The following is a 20,301-nucleotide window of genomic DNA, read 5'->3' on the forward strand; positions in this document are numbered from 1 at the left end:
AAGCTGTAATTATAACAAGGTAAGAGAAAAGATATTTTTTAGTGTTCAGCAGAACATAACGCGCCTTTAACACTAAAGTGACATAATTCAAATAATAGTGTTTCTAGGAAAACAAGCGGCAATTGATAGGTGCCTTCTTATGGTATTTTATGATTAAAACTAAAAATATTCAATTTTTGAGTTGTGCCACTTCATTTCTAAAGGTGCGATAAGTATACAAAGCTATAAATTTCCTTGATTTCTGCAGAGAAGTTAGCATTACATTTTAAGTTATGTACATACGATTATACGTTACGATCAGTTACGATTTAATGTTTAATGACATTTAAAATTGTTATCATTTACTCTTATACTTATAATATTACTCTTATAATCAGAAAATGCAGAAAAAGATCCCTCTGGACAGAAAAGCAGTTGAAGGTTGTAAACCTACGTGCGATATCTGTGGAGATATAGCTGTTATAACTTGTGCATGGTGTAAACAATCATTGTGTTTTAAACTGTTTTTCCATGATTTTCATTATTGCCAACAATGCAATGCACAAAAAAAAGTAAAAAAAATAAATTAAATTAATAATGTAGAATACAATTTGTGATAGTCAACCATTTTTTTGCCAGTTACTTTTTAACTCATTATTACTAAATATTTATATAATTACACTAACTTTTGTGTTATTTAAATAGAGTAAGGATAAAAAACTTTTTCTGTAGGAGTATGAAAATTATTAGCGAAAATATATTTTCTACCCCAAACTTCTAACCCTTGTAAGTTCTTTTAAAAGTACTACCTAACGTATAAAAAATCATCGTGGTAAATTGCACCAAAATCGACAATTTTCGCAAAAAAATTAATTTTTGGGTAGTTAACTCCAGCCACCCCTAAATGTCGTATAGAGTTTATTTTACTGCGTAAATCTTAATTTGCAACTAATTTATGGTTTTCTTCAAAATATTGTTCAACAGTGTAACAGTTTATCACATTATTCTTAAGGAAAGGGGTTATCTATCATACCCCGTAACTTTGCAGGGGATGGTCAGAGGCAAATAAGAAAAAACACGTAATTAATATTTTTTAAACGTACTATTAGGATACTTAATATCGTCAAAATCGACACGGTAGTTTTCAAAATATTCCAAAAAACTAGCGGGAGTTTACCTCCTAAAGCCCTCAGATACATGTATTTGTGATATATAAATGGAAAGCTCTTTGAAAATGAATATCAGTTTACATTTTCCATATTTCGATAGCTATTTTCGTCTTCAGCCTCTAAGGTACTATATATCGTTCGCCCCGATTTCCAACCCTTATAACTCGCCCCAGGGTCTTTATTAGCACGTATAAAAAAATACGTAAACCTTATTTTTGGCCATACTATCGCTGTACCAAATTGCAACAAAATCGGTGAGGGACAGTTTCGATATTTCCCTTGTCAGATTAAAAGTACCATTTATCAAAAATGTTACTAAGATTAACTGTTAATTCAAGATTTAATTGTTATTAGAAAAGATCACAATTAAATAATGCTTTGATGAAAGTGAAGTTATAGAAAGTAATGTTGATGTAAAAGTAATTTATTTAAAAATGAGTATTAAGTTACTATAGTTAGATATGGAATGAATGGAATGCATTGGCGGTCTTTTTTGTGTAATTTAAAGTCATCCCACTTCTTTAGTTTTACTAATTCTTATTCATTTCGCCTTTGTAGAGCTAGCAGCTGATGACATTATTAGCCGAAACCGATTTTGTGTATATTAAATTTTTATTAAAAGCTCACAAGGTGAAGTTCCAAAGTTTATTTATTTCATTTACAATCATAGTTAATCATTAAAATTAAGTTGTATCGATCTTTTTAAAAAGATATTTCATTAAAAATTGTTGAGCTTTAATTTTTTTTAATTACGATATAAGGGTCTTTATTGAGTAATTTGATTGGAAATTAAAGTTGTTCACGATAAGCTTATGATACATAAGATTAAGTTTACTTATACTAATTAAGCTATTATACTAAGTCTTCTTAACCCATTTAGTCCAAGTTATAAGATATGAGATGGTGCAAAAATGCTAAGAAACGAACAACAACACAAAAATATTTTGATTAACCGAGTAACAAATTACTCATAAATAAGTAATAATAGTAATACAACATAATACTGACAAATACCAACTTTAGTATGAAGTTTAATATAAAAAATGGGATGAACAATGGGAATGAAGTAGAATCATTGGTCGTGATACTTCGCAAAGCACTTTTCAAGTAAATGAACGCTATACTTACAGCAAATATATTGACACACTATGTCCATAAACGTCTATTTCTAGGGAATTCACCGAATAAATCCGTCTAAACTGGTTTCTGATAATAAGAAAGATAATGTAATTCTTATATCTTATCATACATCCCAATGGTGTGTTTTTGCACCATTAATGTTTCAAGACTTATTTTCAGAATTTATATTTTTATTTCGCGTTTCAAGATATATATGTGGAAAATATGCACTAAAAACGTGCAAATGTCAAAATTTTAAAGAATTTTATGCACTAAAAATAGTTTTATTTTTATTGTATATTTTAAACAGAAATTGTCAATCGAAAAAAATTGATGCAAATATGGTTTAAATAACAAGAATTATGCATGTATAGCCTAACAACCTTCAAATCTGGAAGTATATGATTGTAAAATAATTTTAAAAATGCTGGTGCGTATTCACACCAGTGGGACTAAATGGGTTAAACAGTTCAGATATTTATACTTGGGTTCCACGAGATTTTTAAAATTTCCAAGAAATATTAGAACTCTTTTTAATGATTCATTAAAGCTTGATATGTTCAGCAATAATCACCGAAAACTAGAACTAACACTAGCACTATCACTCGAACTACACTAGACTTAGAACTAGAAACTTTCGGGTTAAGTCGTACGTTTTCTGAAAAAATGTTTAACGTTTCGGATGCTATTTTGCAACTTTCTTCAGAAACAAGTTCGAAGTTCGAACTTGTCGTGAAGTTCTAAGTGCTAGTGTTAGTTTTAGTGTTCTTTTCATATTTGCAAAAGCATTTTAGGTCTGTATAATGTAAGATTAGAGTTACTTTATGTTTGTGAAGTATTCTCATTCATTTCGAAACTGTTGTCTGAAGAGTATTTAAACGGCGGGTGTCGATGTCCCTCCATCTATCCACCTCGTCGTAGTGGGCGCAGCCACTCAGTACTACTACTACCTCAGAAAGTTCTACTACCTCCAGGGTCTACCGAGCGCAAAAGCCAAACCGCACTCAACCGGCGGGCAGTCGGCGACCCTACTACTTTTAACTACTTACCTCTAACAGTATTCCAAAAGAAGGTGGGGCGGCGCCGCGTTGCGGAGGCAGAACCTCCGAGCACGACGAATCAGCGTCCGTCTCGGACGAAGCCGCCGTTCGCGATCCCGATCGCAAAGATCACTCAGTCTTCGGCCGGCTACCGACAGGTCGGCGTCGAAACGCTTAGCACCCCGATCGAGAAACATCTCACAAAGTATACACGTCAAAAACCGAATTCGACGTCGTCTCCGAAAAACGCGACTCGCGAATAACTTTTTCTTTAGTGATACTCGTTTGGCGAAGAAGTGATATGTGACGATTTAAATATAAAATTAAATATTTTTAAGAATTAAGAGCAGTGTCGATAAGGTCTTCGCCGACGTCGCACGTGAAAGTCAAAACCACCCGAAGAATATGAACAAGAACGACAGTGCCTTATTTGCTGATTACTACTTATACAAGTTCTCTACATGTTGTTGATGTTGTTGTCGTTTAATTTAAACGATTTATAACAAAATTTTTAATAGGAATTAAGGTGAGTCTATTTTTCAGTTATTTTCAGTCAAAATTTGCAAATCATAAGTTGTAAAAAGATTATCGTTAATCGAAGGTCTATAAGTACTAAAAATCCTTCGCTAAATTCCCTGCAAAGTTCGCAAATCTTATTTGGAAGAGTACAATTTTATGTCTAATGTTGGTTTAAACTTTATCACAAGAAACCCTTGAAGAAGGATTGTCTAAATTTAAATTAAATCTTAAAATTTTTGAAATCTTTACAATAACTTGTTCCCAAAACCATTTCCTAAAAGATTAATAAAAAACAATAATCTTCAATACCTTGTTTAACTTTGATCGTTTAAAATAACTCAATTTAGTCTATAAGTACTAAATATTCTTTGCTAAATTCCCTGCAAAGTTCGCAAATCTTATTTGGTAATTTATTTGGAAGAGTACAATTTTAAGTTGAATGTTGGTTTTATTTATCACAAATTTTTAGATTCCACTTAAATATGATGTTAAATCAAGTAATCGAAAAATCCTTGAAAAAGGATTGTCTAAAATTAAATTATCTTAATAAAAAACAATTCATACAACTTAATCTACAATAACTTGTTTAACTTTGATCGTTTAAAATAAGTCATATAAAACAAGCAATAATTTATGTTAATGTAGAACTCTAAATCTATCTTGAATGAACGATTTATTTTAATTGTAGCACTTTTTATAATAGTACCATTTTTATGTTCTGATATCAGAAAAAAATTATGGCTTATTCAGTGCGTAATAAGTACAACTATTCCACTTAACAACTTATTATAGCACTTATTAGGTAAAACTGATTTTAATTACGTAATTTTTAATTTGTCTAGGTTTTTCTAAGTTTTTTCTAAGAAATGGTTCTCATAAAACACTTTTTCTCTATTGTATTCTACTGTGTGTAATCTCATAATTACTAGGTTTTACTTAAAAATTATTAAAAAGAAGTAGTCTTTTCAAATGTTAGAATTTCTTCTATATTAATTTTAAGAATCTGATGTACTGGTTATATAATAACAATTAGAAATGTGTAGAAAAAATCGATCACATTTTTTTATTGAACCATCTATAATTTATCAATCTCTTGAGTTATAAGTTTCATGATAAAACCCTTGTTAGAGCAATTTTACGTTTAATTATAGAAAGACTTAAAATATATTATGAACCTAATTCCTACCACCATAACAATCGACAAGATTTATAACAATTCTCATAATTACTAGGTTTTACCTCAAAATTATTAAAAGAAGTAGTCTTTTAAAATGTTAGAATTTCTTCTATATTCATTTTAAGAATCTGATGTACTGGTTATATAATAACAATTAGAAATGATTAATTAATGTTTCCGTGAAATGAGTAAAAATCGATCAACATTTTTTATTAAACCATCTATAATTTATCAATCTCTTGAGTTATAAGTTTCATGATAAATCCCTTGTTGGAGCAATTTTACGTTTGATTATAGAGACTTAAAATATATTATGAACCTAACTCCTACCACCACAACAATCGACACGATTTGTAACAATTAAAGTTTTTATAAAAATTATCCAATTTCTTTGGTAAAATTGTACAAATAAAAAGTGTAAAAGTCTGCGGTTTGTATTTTTTATCGCAAGATACGAAGATGAAAAGGATTTATTAGATATAGATATACAGTATGCTCGTAAAGTAAGGTATAAAAATATATGATTTCAAGAAAAATCGCAAAATGTAAAGAATTGTATTCTTTACTTGTATCTTTAAATCTTTATTTTCATCGATGCTGTTTTCAAATACCAATTCCCATTTTTATTACTTCTGATATGTGATAATAAATATTAACAATAATTACATAAAAAAATTACGTTAAAGTAGAGGAAGAAAAATTTGTTGAGCATTAAAAAGTTTAGTTAAAGAGTGAGATTGAAGTTGTAAGAAAACCCAAATTCAATTTTTTTTGATATTGGGCCGAAGCTTGATATTGATAAATCAATCACACATTAAATATTAAAAAGCACAAAGAAAAATCATCCCTATAAAATAAAGCTTATCAACAACTTTCTTAAACGAACGCAATTTTGTGAGTAATTACAATAATTTTGTAACCACGATGAAGGCTTTGTCAAAAACACCTTTTTTGGTCCCATTTACACTAATTGGACGAGTAAATAAAAGAATTGTTCGTGTTGAGACATCAAAATGCACATTGGGAGAAGGGATCCAATATCCACAGATAAATGTGTGTATATGAACAGTAAAGAACTCTTTTCTGGTTCGTTACAATTTTAACTTTTACTGGAGCAGATATTTGACATAAAATTTTGCTGAACTTGAGCAAAATTGAAATAAGTTGAACTTAAGATATTTCATCAAAGCATACAGTTTTTTAACAAATTGGATGTCGACTTTTTGTACCACCGCTCCATTTGCATAAAAATAAAATATTCTACATCTAGTTTTCGTATTTATTTTTGTTGTACTCGTATTCTGCAAATTCTACAAAAAAAAACAATGATGTTAACAAAAATAAACATATGTTCTTTAAATAGAAAACAAAAATTAAAAAATATTTACTGTAATAAGCTTGCAAGTACGATTTTAGTTTCCCTAAACAAAGTGATATCTGACAAGTAGCCACTACATCATTGCACACCGGCTTTGCCTTGGTGCTATTTAAACCTTTGGTTTCTTCTTCTTGGTCCACGCTTAGACTGATGCGCAACTTAATCCTTAATCCTTTTGAAAGTAGATATTAAAACTGGACCTACAAGAGTGTCTACAACAGCCCTTCTGAAATCTTTTGCGGTTATTCTACTAGGCAGATATATTGGTTTTTATATAGTAGATAAATATGATGTTGCTTACACTTGTTGCTTTGATGATCTATTTTGTAGCCAGCTAAAAGTTGATCCAATTTATCGATACTACTCATAATAAATCATTTTGATTGAAAATTTAAGAGATTTACTTTTGTACCAGTACGGTTGTAAGAGTTAAGCAATTTTTCTGTACCGATCAGATTTCCCGACACTGTTGATCCAACTCAATTCAAACATGAGTTATTTTTCCACAAATATGCTATATACACTATACCCTCCTTCTTTGACCACCAAGATTGCTAGATTTGTTCTGTACGACTTCTTCCTGCGCAGCAAATTCTTTTTTTACATTAAAAATCAGAACCCTGGATGTAGTTCTACAAATAATTTCTGATATCATAGGAAATTGATATCAAACTAGGGGAGTTTGAATGAAAACTTTATAAAAAATATAAATCTTTATAACTCTATCCAAAGAATACATCTTGATTTTAATTTATTTAAAATTTAAATGTCTTCTTCTATTTTAATTATTTGCCCCCCACGTATAATCGAAAAATTAAAAAAAAATCTGGAGAAAGCTTAGTCATATTGCTTAATTCCTAAGGCTGTGCTTGAGAGATTGTTTACGGTCCGGTCCATTCGTGAGGAGATAATAAATTAGATTAGACTCGACGCTCGGTGTCATTTAATAGAACTGACGTGCCGTAATATCGTGATCAATTAAACAGGCGTGTGCTCGGATTAATCCACTTAACCCTTTCGTGCGTGAATCCTCGATCACGACCGAATCCGACGGATCCTTATTCTTAAATCACCGTGGTCCTGGTTAATTTAAAACTCTTTCTCTCCCGGTAACGCCTTTAACCTCGTAAAAACCATCGTTTTATTGCACATCCCATTAATTACGAATTTAAACAATGAGATTAATTAGAATGTAAAGATTTGTTAGAATTTGGGGAATGTAAAACAGAAGTTAAAGATAAATTAATGTATGTTTAGATTAACTAATAAAGTTAGATAAAGTTTGTTAACGTAATAAAGAGAGTTGAAGAAAAAAATTAATAACTTGATTTGACGTGTTAAATTATTAAATAAAAAGAATGATTGAAGGGAATACTATAATCGCCTCTTATACACATGAATATAAATCAGTTGTATTTGACGGGTTCGTCATATAAACGCAGCCATATAAATGGCCCATCATCAACGCAGCTCCGGGTTCTTTGAAAAAGTGCCGACTCTTTTGATTCGGTACCGTCTATTTGTCAAGTAGGTGTCAACAAAGGGTTATGCAAACGCGCCTCGTCTGACTGACAGCATTGTATCCGACCATAATGATTTCTATAAAGCCAAATACTCCCTCGACAATGATGATGAAAACTTTTTTTGATTAACCGTTATTATCATTATTATTAGCGGTTTTTATTCGTTTATTAACCCGGAGAGCGGCGCCACAAAATTTTCAATTTTATTTAGCATTTTGCGGCTACAGGTTTTTTCCCTACAGGTTTTTTTTTTGATAAACGACGTCCGTTAGAGTTTAATAACGCGTGTCGCGGGCTTTATAAGTCGTTGTAGGTGTTAGAATTGAAAGTCCCAAGGCCGTTTCGAAAATAGAAATCGCTTGCCAGTAAATCAACGTACTTCTTTTTAATATACACGGAACTAGTATGTAAGAAAAACTATGTAAACTGTATAATATTGTATAAAACGTAGAGGTTCTTGCGTTTTATGGATGCTAGAAACCAATTATTTATTGATACCAGCACGCGACAAACGATATCATGTAAATTTTTGATATTTACATAGTTACAGTACGCGTGAATTTGTTATTCTAATTAATGTGCACCATTTATGGACAAAACATTTAACCCAGTTTTACGCGCGATTTACAATAACAAATATTAATACAGTAAAAACTCGATATAACGGATTAATACACCGAAGGGAAGGTCCGTTATAGCCAGAAGTTCGTTATATGAATAATTTTAATGCATAAAAATTCGGACAACTATCCACACAGTTGCGTTTATTCTACGTGGGTTTAAATTTTTACCAAGGATATGGTAGAATCTAAGAGTACTACATCCCAGGAATAGGTGCACACTTCGAAGGACCGTTCGTGACGTCAGCGCTGACTAACAATTAAAACTAGAACCAACACTAGACCTAGAACTAGAAAGTAGGAGGTAAGAGGTTTTACTGTACTCACATATTTATAATTATCGTTCTTTTATTATGAGATACCAGAACGAAACCAAGTCCGAAAAAGAGAGTTGAGGGCAGCAACAGGAGCAAAAAGGGCCGGGACCGGTTCGGTATCATTTTTAATTAAGATAATAAACAGTTTGGACGTTAATTTACCGAAAGGAAAGCGCGTCCCGAAACCCGGATGGTCCGAGTGAACCCAGCTCTCGCAATAGATCATATCTCTCTGCTCGGTTCATTATTGTATTTATTACTCCGGTTAATAATTACGGGGCAACGTGTGCGTAGGAAGTCCAATTTACTGAAATTGTTGATTTATTGCGAATAATTACGGAACGGCACGTGAGAAATTGCGAGAAAAATTAATTTGTTTGTCGTCATTTCAATTATTTTTAAAATGTTGTATAAGATTATCTTGAAAAAATCAAAAATCAATTCTACTTTTTGCACAAAATCTTATTATTTCATAAAATTTTTGATTACATTTAAAATGGTCGTCATCAAAAGTAACGCGAATACTAAAAATATTTATTTCTTACGAAACCAAAGAGAAATAAACCCGTCCATAAATATCACGAGCATCCATAACGACGAACATCTCACGCTGTAATTATCGCTTACGCTTCGCAGGTTGTTTGTCAACTTATTAGCGTCTCGTAAAAGCCCCTCTCGACGTTTAGATGGTCCTCATACTTACACCTTTACTACCATTACTCTTCTTGTATATTTTCGAACCATTCACCAGCACCAATTTACCCGTTATTTCTTCCAAACACTTCAATTGACATCGATAAGCAACATATCCTGAGAGTTAAATATTAAATAGCGACGATTCACAGCTTGATGGTGTGCAATGATAATGTCTTTCTGAGAATCGTACGTACTAGTATTTAAACGATTAAACAACAATATTTACGCCCACGCTTTGTCCATCTCATTAGCATGCTAAACGTTGTCACGCTATCATAAACATTTTCTTTCTCGGTTCGGTTTGGTTCACACGTTGTTTGTATAGGTGCATGTCCTCGAAAGGTTGTTGGATGATTCTTTTTCGATGACCATCATCTCGGGTCATTCTATAATTAAACGACGACAACAGGTAGCGGAGTAACCGCGAAGTTATGTAGTAACCGTTTTGTAATATAAATAGGACCTTAATTTTTTTTTCGTTTTACGTAGCGGGTTGGTGGGTTTTAAATAGAGACATGAAAAATCATAGCACCTGTTTTCTTCATTCGAATAAACGTCTTAATATAAAACTGTATTAACAGCTATACTACACGCGTTTAAAAACTCTCCGTTCTCATTTTTCTCGCTGTCACAAAGTTACGTCGACCGACGGGTTCTTTCTTACAGATCAATTTTTCATTTTGTGTAGTAGAAGTAGATGAGTTGCAAGCGACGGCGTCAACCTCTTCTATTTATTTCTTTCTCGACGTGAATTATACGCTGGGCAATCGACCGTGTCCGGTTGATTAATCGCGGACGACGCGGAAATGACTTGAAAATATTGATGTTGAATTAAAAATGACTTGGTGAATTATTTGGAAATTAATAGGGAGGTTCTCAAAAATTGCGTTTCATAGATTCGAAAAAAACATTCAGCATGGATTAAAACTTTCATTAATTAAATATAAAAAATGAGTTCTTTAGAGAAACTAACAAACTAAATTATTGTTGCATGATTCCTGCTTCGGTTGAATTCCTGTTTCAAAGTCGCCTGTGATAAACGCTTTTTGCACAGCATCTATGCCTTTTCAATGCAATGTTCTTTGTGAAATCTAATCTCCCTTTCAGTATTATCAGCAAGATTCGTTAATCACTGGTTTTTTAAACAAATCAAAATTTTCAAACCTTGTTCTGATTTTCAAAATCTTTCAACATCTAATGACTCCGATTATTCTGAAAGTGAATGTAATTGGAACAAAATATTTCTTTTTCTCGATTTGAGCCAAATCAAGTAATGGTGTTAACATAAGATACAATATTAGATTACCAAAATCTAATATTAACGATACCCGTATCTCCGAGTCCACCTTTTGTATCGTCTAATAACGACAGAATTAATAAAGACTTTTATGCATTGTTGTTCAATGTCAATTGGAAACGTTTTATCTCATAAACGAGATACATCAGAACTTTTTCTTTTATTAGAAAGTGCGTAGTTTATTTTATCATTTGGTAAAAGTTTCATTTCGGCATTTTAATAAATCGATTTATTATGATTTTTTGAAAATGACTCCTAGATATTAAAAAATTAATATACAAGATTCAATTCGAAACGTATTATCTCAAAAACTAATCGAGATACGCCAGAACTTTTCTGTTAATTAAAAAGTGCGAACTTTGCTTTATAATGTGGTAAAAGCTTCATTTCAGTATCTTAAAAAATCGATTTGTTATGATTTTTTGAAAATTACTCTAATATATTAAAAAATTAACACATACGATTTAATTTGAAACGTATTATCTCAAAAACTAATCGAGATACGCCAGAACTTTTCTTATAATTAAAATGTGCTATCTTTGCTTTATAATTTGGTGAAAGCTTCATTTCAGTATCTTAAAAAATCGATGTGTTATGATTTTTTTGAAAATGACTAAGATATTAAAAAATTAACACACACGATTTAATTTGAAACGTATTATTTCAAATACGAATCGAGATACGCCAGAACGTTTTTTTTTATTAAAAAGTGTGTACTTTGCTTTATAATTCGGTAAAAACTTCATTTCAGTATCTTAAAAAATCGATGTGTTATGATTTTTTGAAAATGACTCTAAAATATAGAAGTCTAAACTCTAAAGTTCTTTAAGAAAAACATTGCGGATTCACATTTTCTTTTTAGATTATAAAAGCTTAAACAAAATACATGTTACTATAATTATTATTTATTCTACTTTACTTAAAAAGTTCTACTATTATTACTAAACTGGAATAGTTTGCGATTTACCGTACAATTTCTATTGTTGTGTACGTTTCATTTACAAGTCCATTAATTATATTTCTGCATCGTTTTCTGAGCTTCTAAGAGACGTTTAACCTGAACACAAATTCACTGTATATTTTGAATTATGAAACGAATGACTTCATCAAAATGAAGATCGTTTGCAATTTAACGTATAATTTATGTAAATGCATACATTTTATTTTAAGCCATTAATTGAAAATATGCGGATCGTGTTCTTTAACGATTTTAAAATAAATTTATCTGGTGAATACGAATTTGCGATTTACATTGAATTCGCGTTGGGTAAACTTATCAAATTTGGAAATTTAATATTTAATAATATATCTATGTATTATCGAAATTTAAATTTTTAAAGCCGTAATTGAAGTTTGCTTGCCCGCGGAATACGAATCTGTTGTTTAATCTAATAAAGCAATGCTTTTTAATTCGGCTCTAAAACCATAACGAATAATTAATGTCTTTTTGGTAATTAGGAATGCTTGTGTTTTGTATAGAACTCTTCGAATATTTCATAGGTAATCCAGTTCTTGATGCTTATCAACCCAAATTCCATAAATATCATTCCACCGGTTTGGTTCAGATGATCGATGACGCTGCGGATTGCGATGGGTAATCAGAAGCTGACCGTTCTTGAACTCCTTGACTTTATTTAAGCTTTCGTTATGATTGATCATGATTCACACCTCGCCTTTTTATAATCAATTGAACTGCGCTTACACACTGTTGCAAGAATATGCAGAGAATGCCACAATTGTATTATGCATTGCGCTCTAACAAACCCAAACCAACAATAAAACTATTTAAAGTCAACAGATTATCTTTAGGTTATCAGAAGCAAAAATTCGAACTATATTATCATATTGCCTTTAATTTTATGTGTTATTTTTTATAATCTTTAGACTCTCATTTCCCAATTAAAATAGGCTCACTATTTTGTGATAAAAACTATCGAAAACAATCGTTTGATGCTCTAAAAACATTTAGAGGATAATCTAATAATGACCGCAAATCAATTTTTGTTTTCAATTTCGATACATTGTCTTTTGAAGGATAAGATTTTTGTTTTGGCATCCTAGTAGTCGTCCTATATCTGACTGTCATATATCTTTGACAAATAAGTTATTTTTCGCTGTTGAAGAGCTTACATAATTCTTTTCAATCTTTTCCGTGATATTTACTAAAACTGGTAGGCGTTTCTTCAAACGTATAATCTATATATATCACTAAAGATAGATATCATTCTTCTGACCCTTCGAAATTAGATTCTTTCAGCATCTTAAAAATTTATTGCCACCAAAAACACAATTTTGCAACTTTTTATATCAATGTATGATGTAAAAATGTTAAAATGTGTTTGTTTTACACAAGAACCCTTGCAGCATCACTATCATTCTTTAACTCCTAGATCTGAGATAAGTGTGTCCTTATAAAAAAATGTTACAAATACCTTCTCCTTGGAATCTTATTGTAACTAAATAGTGGCAAATAACTTATGGAAAACTAGGATTGTTTGTAATTTAAAAAAATAAAATCAAGAATTGGTTGTTTATCATAAAGTCTTAAACGTTGTTGGTTAAATACGTTTTTGACAATTCTCATATTTTTCGCCCCTTTCATTTGAACATTTCAACAAAGTTTCTTTTTTAATGAAAATAAAAAATCCACTTCTGCTAATAATAATCGACCAATTAGTTTAACCTGTTATGTATGAAAATCACTTGGAGAAGTTGTAAACAATCCTATGTATCGTGTAGAATAGGAGAATTCTATATCTAATTGTTAATGTTGCTAGGTTATAGATAAGCTCGCTTAACTATGGATAATGTTGTGTTATTTACTTATTACAATATCCTTTTTGCCAACTCCAGCTATACGAAATCAATTTTACTGTGCTGCTTTCAAATTGCCAAAAGAGATTTGTGAAAAGCTCACATTTAGTGAATTATTTCTCTTAGAAAGATAGGTTGATTTAAAAATTGCAGATTATACATTTGAAAAAACACAAATTAGGAAAAACAGTTCTCAACATCCTAATCATGTTGGTGCGACGATGAATTCAGAAATATAAACATTTGTATATATAGATAACTATTTTTTGTATTTATTCAAGAATTTGAATTTGACATTGACAGAGAGAGAACAATATTTAGTCCAACAGGCAAATTAAAATAACTACAACATGAAATAAAAAAAGGAAACACTAAATATATCTATAAAATGTTGGCCTATCGACCATAGTCTCTCTGCCCAGCGACGTATTCGACATTGAAATTAATAAAAGTCTTGAAATCTCCATCAATATTATATTGGAAAATGATTGGTACGATTAATTGAAATTTATTTGATTCTTAGACAAGATATTATGTGATTTAGGTTCTCAATTGATATGTCGTATATAAAATTCAATGTACGTATATTATTATCAATTTGATTAGACGTTAACTAACAAAGTTGCTATCCATAAACCCCATAACACAATTATTTACAATGTTACAATAAATTTTTAAAATTGTATTTACCACAAATGCTTCTAATTGTGGTTACACACAGTTTAATTTTTGTGTTTATCAGAATTACTGTTTTCTGCTTATAACTTTATTAAATGTGTTGTTAAAAGAGTTTGGTTTTGTGAATAAATTTTATTGCGGTTTTATTTAGAAAAAGACGTAGCATGAATTATTTTACACGTAAATGCTATGAGTTTAAATTGAAATATCAAATTATTGGTTTGAAAGTGATATGAACAAATAAGACGCATGTACAGCGTAACAAGTATGGAAACTGCTTGTAGTAGCAAATGCATTCAACTTAATAACACAGTTAAAGATATCAACCTGAACTTAATTTGAATAATTAATTTGATTGATTTGAACGCTAACCATTGATTTCGATATAAAAATGATAATTATAGAGTGTTGATATATTTTTGTAAATTTTTATAGCTCCTCCCTAGTGTTAATTATATCTGAAGGTGGGGCACTTGTAGAATAGCGACGTCGCGACGCTTAAAGCAACCTTGACCTAAACCGTACACGAGTGGTTGCCTTTTTCGGTCGATACCAGACAAGCTAGGGCGTCGTCCTTTAAAGAATTTTAAAAAATCACAATTTTTTTTTGTTTTATTTTAACATTATCACATTGAGTTCTCTACTTAGGCGCCCTTAAGATGTCCGAGAAACGTATAATAAACGATAGTAATAATTTACTGGTACTCGTCCCGTCGGGTAAATGGGACAATTTTTTGGTTTCCATATCAAAGCAAACACGCCTACAAATTAACCGTGGACCGGACGAGGAGTTTTGCCAACAATCCTACTCGTCAGCACCGAGGCAGACCGACGTTCTACCCTTGTCTCCTTATGATGGATATGACGACATAAAGACAAGAATGCGACGTCGCCGCCATCCGACCGACGGCGCTTTTATTTGACCGTTTTGCGGTTTTACATAAGACGCCAGACGTCGCGAGGCCGCACGTCATCTGTAGACTAACACCTGGCGACGAACGTTCTGCCATCGCTTTGTGGGACGGTTACAATACGGAAATAGACTAGGTAGTCGTAGTCGGCGAAATGTCATGTTATTTGATGATTTTACAACACCTAAATTAATTTTGATCAGAAAATTACAAGTAGAAACTTGCTTGGCTTAGTAACCCAATACGGAGTCGATGATTTGTTCGATTTGTTGCTGGTTGGAGGGCGCTGTCGACGCTTTCACTGTCTATAGTAAAAGCGTACTACTACTCTCTCCCATCCCCTTTCACTGCGTCGGGGTTACCGACGTCGCGACGGCGCGTGCAGGAACGACCGGAACAGCCGGTGCTCCATCGATCCAGTCCCGCTGCCTCGGTCTCTCCATTTCGGGTTCAAGGTCAATTCGTAGACTCCACGTGGAAAACGTGTTTGAACTAACGGTAATCCATCATACTTCAAACAACCCTTTCAACTAACATTAATAATCCACTTACGTGCGAGGTTAATATTTGTTGAAATAAAGTACATCAACATTGAAGATGGAAAATCTATTGGGATTTGAAATGAAAACAATTGGAAAATTGCGACGCTTCATCGATCGCACGCTGTTGGGGTCGGTTTCCGTTGGGGTTCAAGGTCGGGCCCCAGCCTCCACGTGCCCCCGTCGTTTACGTTCGCCACTCTCCGATAGCGATCCAACTACTAAGGGTGGCAGTAGTGTCATTGGCCCGTAACAATGCGGTCACACAAAAATTATTCGTAACTAAAAAATGTGAATCGTTTAAAACTTTTTTGATTATCGGAAGAAGCAACAAGTTTGAAGTATTCATTTTCAGTGTGGCCGGTGAAAAGTTACAAGGGGTGTATTTGTGTGCGTGTTACGACGTGCAACAGGTGAAAGGGGAGAGGAGTCTCGAACGGTAGCACGGAGGGCCCGCGGCCGCGAAGGGATAATTAGGTGGTGTGTGGGTTTGGATTCGGATGGAGGAGGAGGACCGGACTGGCGTCGGGCGCCCCAATAAATTTTCAGCTACCGACCTCTTTCGTAGCAGGTAAAACTTCTTGACCCCTTTGATGCTCGTAAATTACGGATCACCGGTCAATTATATTACAAGCCTGGCTAATTGTTATAGCTTCCAATTTTTTTATTCATTTAATATTTTTTCGTTTTTGTTATTTTATGTCCTTTAATAAATACAGGACTTTTATATTGATTTCATACGTTTTAATCTCATTTTTTAATATACGGGGTGATTTTTTGAAAACGATTCGCCTGAGATATTTCAGAAAAAAATGGAAATTGAAAATTTCCGAAAACAGGTCCACTTATATTTCAAGGGGGAAACAGTTTGACCTATGATTCACACTTTTGACATTTACCCCTGCGACCCCACGAATACCTCCCCAAAAATGTTTAATTTTGTCACTTGTCCACGTTTCCTATTTTCTTCATACATTTTATGAAAAACACACATAAATTACAAATAATTAATACTGAGGTGATCATTCTTTTCTTTATTGTCTATACCAGGTTTCGGGACCCTTCTTCGGTAGACCCCACAAAGTACAACAGACTTATTAAATAATTATTAACATTATCAAATTGACACTAATTGATCTTGTTTAGACTTACGTCATATTCAACAGAATAATACAAACATTTAAGATTTAAAATAAACTAAATTAACTGAGTTGCACGTGCGGAGAGAAGGTTTAACAAAATACACGTCAAGGATAAAAATCAGGATCTTTTTACAACGTTAATCAGATTTTCTTACAAAATTCAAGAATTCAACAGGGAAATAACTAACCAAGTGTTAGTATTATAGGGACATTGGGGCATGGGGTGTAAGTGGTGCAGGTTCGAGCCGTCTCCAAACTCGAATCTCTCTTCCACTCACATTTACAAATAAACAAAAGCGAAGAGACAATCATCACAAAACCAACGAAATGACCATAAAACGGAATCAAAATGAATTATCAACGCAACTACATTGCAAAACAGGAACTCAGCCAAATAAATTACTATCAAATACTTTAAGACTTAGAAAAATTCCATACAATAAATAAACTTAGACTAAATTGAATAACATCAATTTGGAAAATAAATCAATAGAATTAAATAAATAGGGGCTTGAGGTAAGTAAATGGGACATTGGGGCATGGGGTGCAAATGGTGCAGCATTCGAGTCGCCTCTAAACTCGAACCTCTCTTCCACTTGCACTATAAGGTTTTCTAAGTCTTATCTTCCTTTCTTCTGGGGAAAGGGTTCCTCAGACATCCATATAGTGGTTGGTAAATTGGCGTAATCTGTTCATTCAGGCTAACTAGATTCGCGTTGTTTTTGATGAATCTATTTATCTCATACGTCTCAATGTATTCCATAAGGTTGCTTCTTGTTAAGTGGTGTAGTAGCTTAACATGTTTTGTTTCGTCAAAATCGTGATTGTTTTAAAGTCAGATGTCTACCAAAATTCGACTTGGAATTGGTTTTGTGTTCTTTTATCCGTGTTTGTAAATTCCTGCCAGTTTCTCCAATGTACGTTGCGGAGCAGGTCCCACATTGAAGTTGGTAAACACCACTCTTTGCCAAAGTGACCGTTCTATCTTTATTGTTGACTAAAATATTTTTTAATGTATTTTTATTTTTAAATGAGATGGTAATGTCGTTTTTATGGAAGATTTTCCTAATTCTGTGTGAGATTGCTCCTGGATATGTTTATCATTGTCACTTCAGGAGAACGGTAAGCGATATCGAATCCTAATTTTCATCAGTTAAGCGTGGAAACAAAAGAAAGCAAGCTATTGACGTTTTGTCTAGCTAACTGTCACATTTGTTGTTCACCTACATTGGTTTCCGTAAAAATGGTGTACTCTATTGCTAGTAGTTATCTATATTTATCGTGCCGAGCAATGTGTTCGTGCCGAGCAATGTGTTCGTGCCACAGCAAGAGTTTTTAATCAAAGACATCCAAATAAGCATATGGAGCATAAATACGTTCGCGAACTTGTGCAAAAATTTGAAGCAATTGAAACGGTAGAGAACAAGAAAAGGCATACTAAAAGGAAATGTTACCATTTTACCTTTGCGTCAGGTTGCACCATCTACCGGACTCTCTTACTCGTCGGTACGCAAAGTGACAAAGCTGCATAAATTTAGAGCCGAGGGCGATTACTACTGACGACTAGAATTTTGCGAAACTATGACGAAATGATCATTGTGAATCCAAATTTACTAAAAAACATTTGCTTCAGTGATGAGTGCACATTTTACTTAAATGGATATGTGAACAAGCATAATGTACGATATTGGAGCGAAAATCCCCATATACTGGCCCATACACTGTGATGCAAAAGTGTCATATTTGCAGGCAGAGCTAATGCATACAAGCAAATGCGATCGTCTATGCCTCAAAACTGACGGCGCTGTCAGGTCTAGGCATGGTACGATAAGATCTGGCTTACCTTGATTTTGCACGACCCGTCGTGTGCTAACTTATATGTGTGGAGACAGTTCATGCCATTCTTTTCAGTTTCAAATTGATCTTCGCAAACATATTATTCAAATTTGTTTACGAAATAGGTGTTCGTAAGCAAGAAGACGTTATCCATGAATTTATAAGTAAATACCAAAGAAGTACTTGTCTTTGGAAAGTGAAAAGTAGTGAATATCTGGATAGAAGTAAAAAGATGAAGGTTTCCAGATGCTAGTGGAAGTTTTTAAGCAATATTCTACAATTTTCAGACTGTCGATTCTCAACTGGGCAACCCATTATCAACCGGGCTATATTATTCTCAATTTTTAAGTGAATAATGTATACTATTATACATAATAACACTATGCACAATAACGAAACAGTGTCTTGTAAGTGCATTTTCAAAATTAACATTTCCACTATTCTTGATATGTAATACGATCATGTTGCCAAGGCCATCATCAATAAAGTACCTTACAAAACGTTCTCGGACATTTTTTGCATCCATGCGCAAATAATTCCTATAGTCATCGACTTCTAACAATAATTGGTTCAGTAAATTCGCGCATTTTGATCTCTTCCTTTCTTTCTTCTTCTTCACCACTATTGCGATAGCAGTAGCAATTAAATATTAATCATGTTGGCGTACTACATTCATTATAGTTAACAAATTGCACTTTTCAGTCGCAACTTACTACAAAACTGATACTAAAACTGCCAAGTAAATTTGAACCGTGTGTTCCATAATTTTCCTTTCACATTTGCTCGCATGCAAACATGCTTCAGTTTTGCATCATCGTGTATGGGCCCCTTATGACAAGAGATGAACATACCCAGAGACCTCAAAAGATTAATGTTTAGACAGGAATACTAGGTGATTTAATAGTTGGACGTCTAGTTGAATATGTTGGAAAACATCATCGATAATCTAATAACTGAAGAAGTGGAAAACAAGCTTGATGAAGAAGGTAATCAAGTACTCGACGAACATATATTGTTCTTCCAGTAGGATGGTGCTCCACCACATTTAGCTGCGAATGTTCGTAATAATTTATGGGACTAAACCCATAGATTTAAATGACTTGCGTCAACGAATTATCAACGAGTGCCGAAACATTCCACGAGAAACTTTTCAGAAAGTAAGGCAAGAATTTGAAAACCGGCTTTACTAATGCATGGAGGCCAATGGTGCTCATTTTGACCAGTTTACTTCGTGTGAATAAAATGTCTTCATTTTATTCCTTTTATTGAGAAATCGAAATATAATTTTCGAGTTGTATTTTTATTTTCCATTGACTTGTTGTCAAAGCGAAGAGAGAAATTCTGCGGTTCGCGTTTTGCCCCCAACTGAGTACTCCGGGCAGTTCCGTACCCCATGGATTATAACTCAAGGCCTGGATATAAAAACTGAGAAGTAGAAATAAATCGTGCTCCCTTGTGCCGCGTGTTGCCCGATTGTAAGTCATCAAAAATTCTGCGCCGCGACGACCTGGGCGCCCCCAACTGTTCAGCCTGGCGTTGAATTAAAC

At 33.0% G+C, this 20,301-nt stretch overlaps 1 protein-coding gene across 1 annotated transcript in view; it reads left to right on the forward strand.

Moving 5' to 3' along the window:
• The first annotated feature begins 3,379 nt into the window (after positions 1 to 3,379).
• Positions 3,380 to 20,301, forward strand: part of LOC111427201 (zinc finger protein klumpfuss) — a 47,109-nt gene continuing 30,187 nt past the window's right edge. The window contains exon 1 of the mRNA XM_023062217.2: positions 3,380 to 3,833. The gene's annotated coding sequence lies outside the window, so the exon portion shown is untranslated. The remainder of the gene's footprint in view (positions 3,834 to 20,301) is intronic.

The sequence above is a fragment of the Onthophagus taurus genome, chromosome 1 (genome assembly GCF_036711975.1).
Source record: "Onthophagus taurus isolate NC chromosome 1, IU_Otau_3.0, whole genome shotgun sequence".
In the NCBI taxonomy this organism is placed as follows: domain Eukaryota; kingdom Metazoa; phylum Arthropoda; class Insecta; order Coleoptera; family Scarabaeidae; genus Onthophagus; species Onthophagus taurus.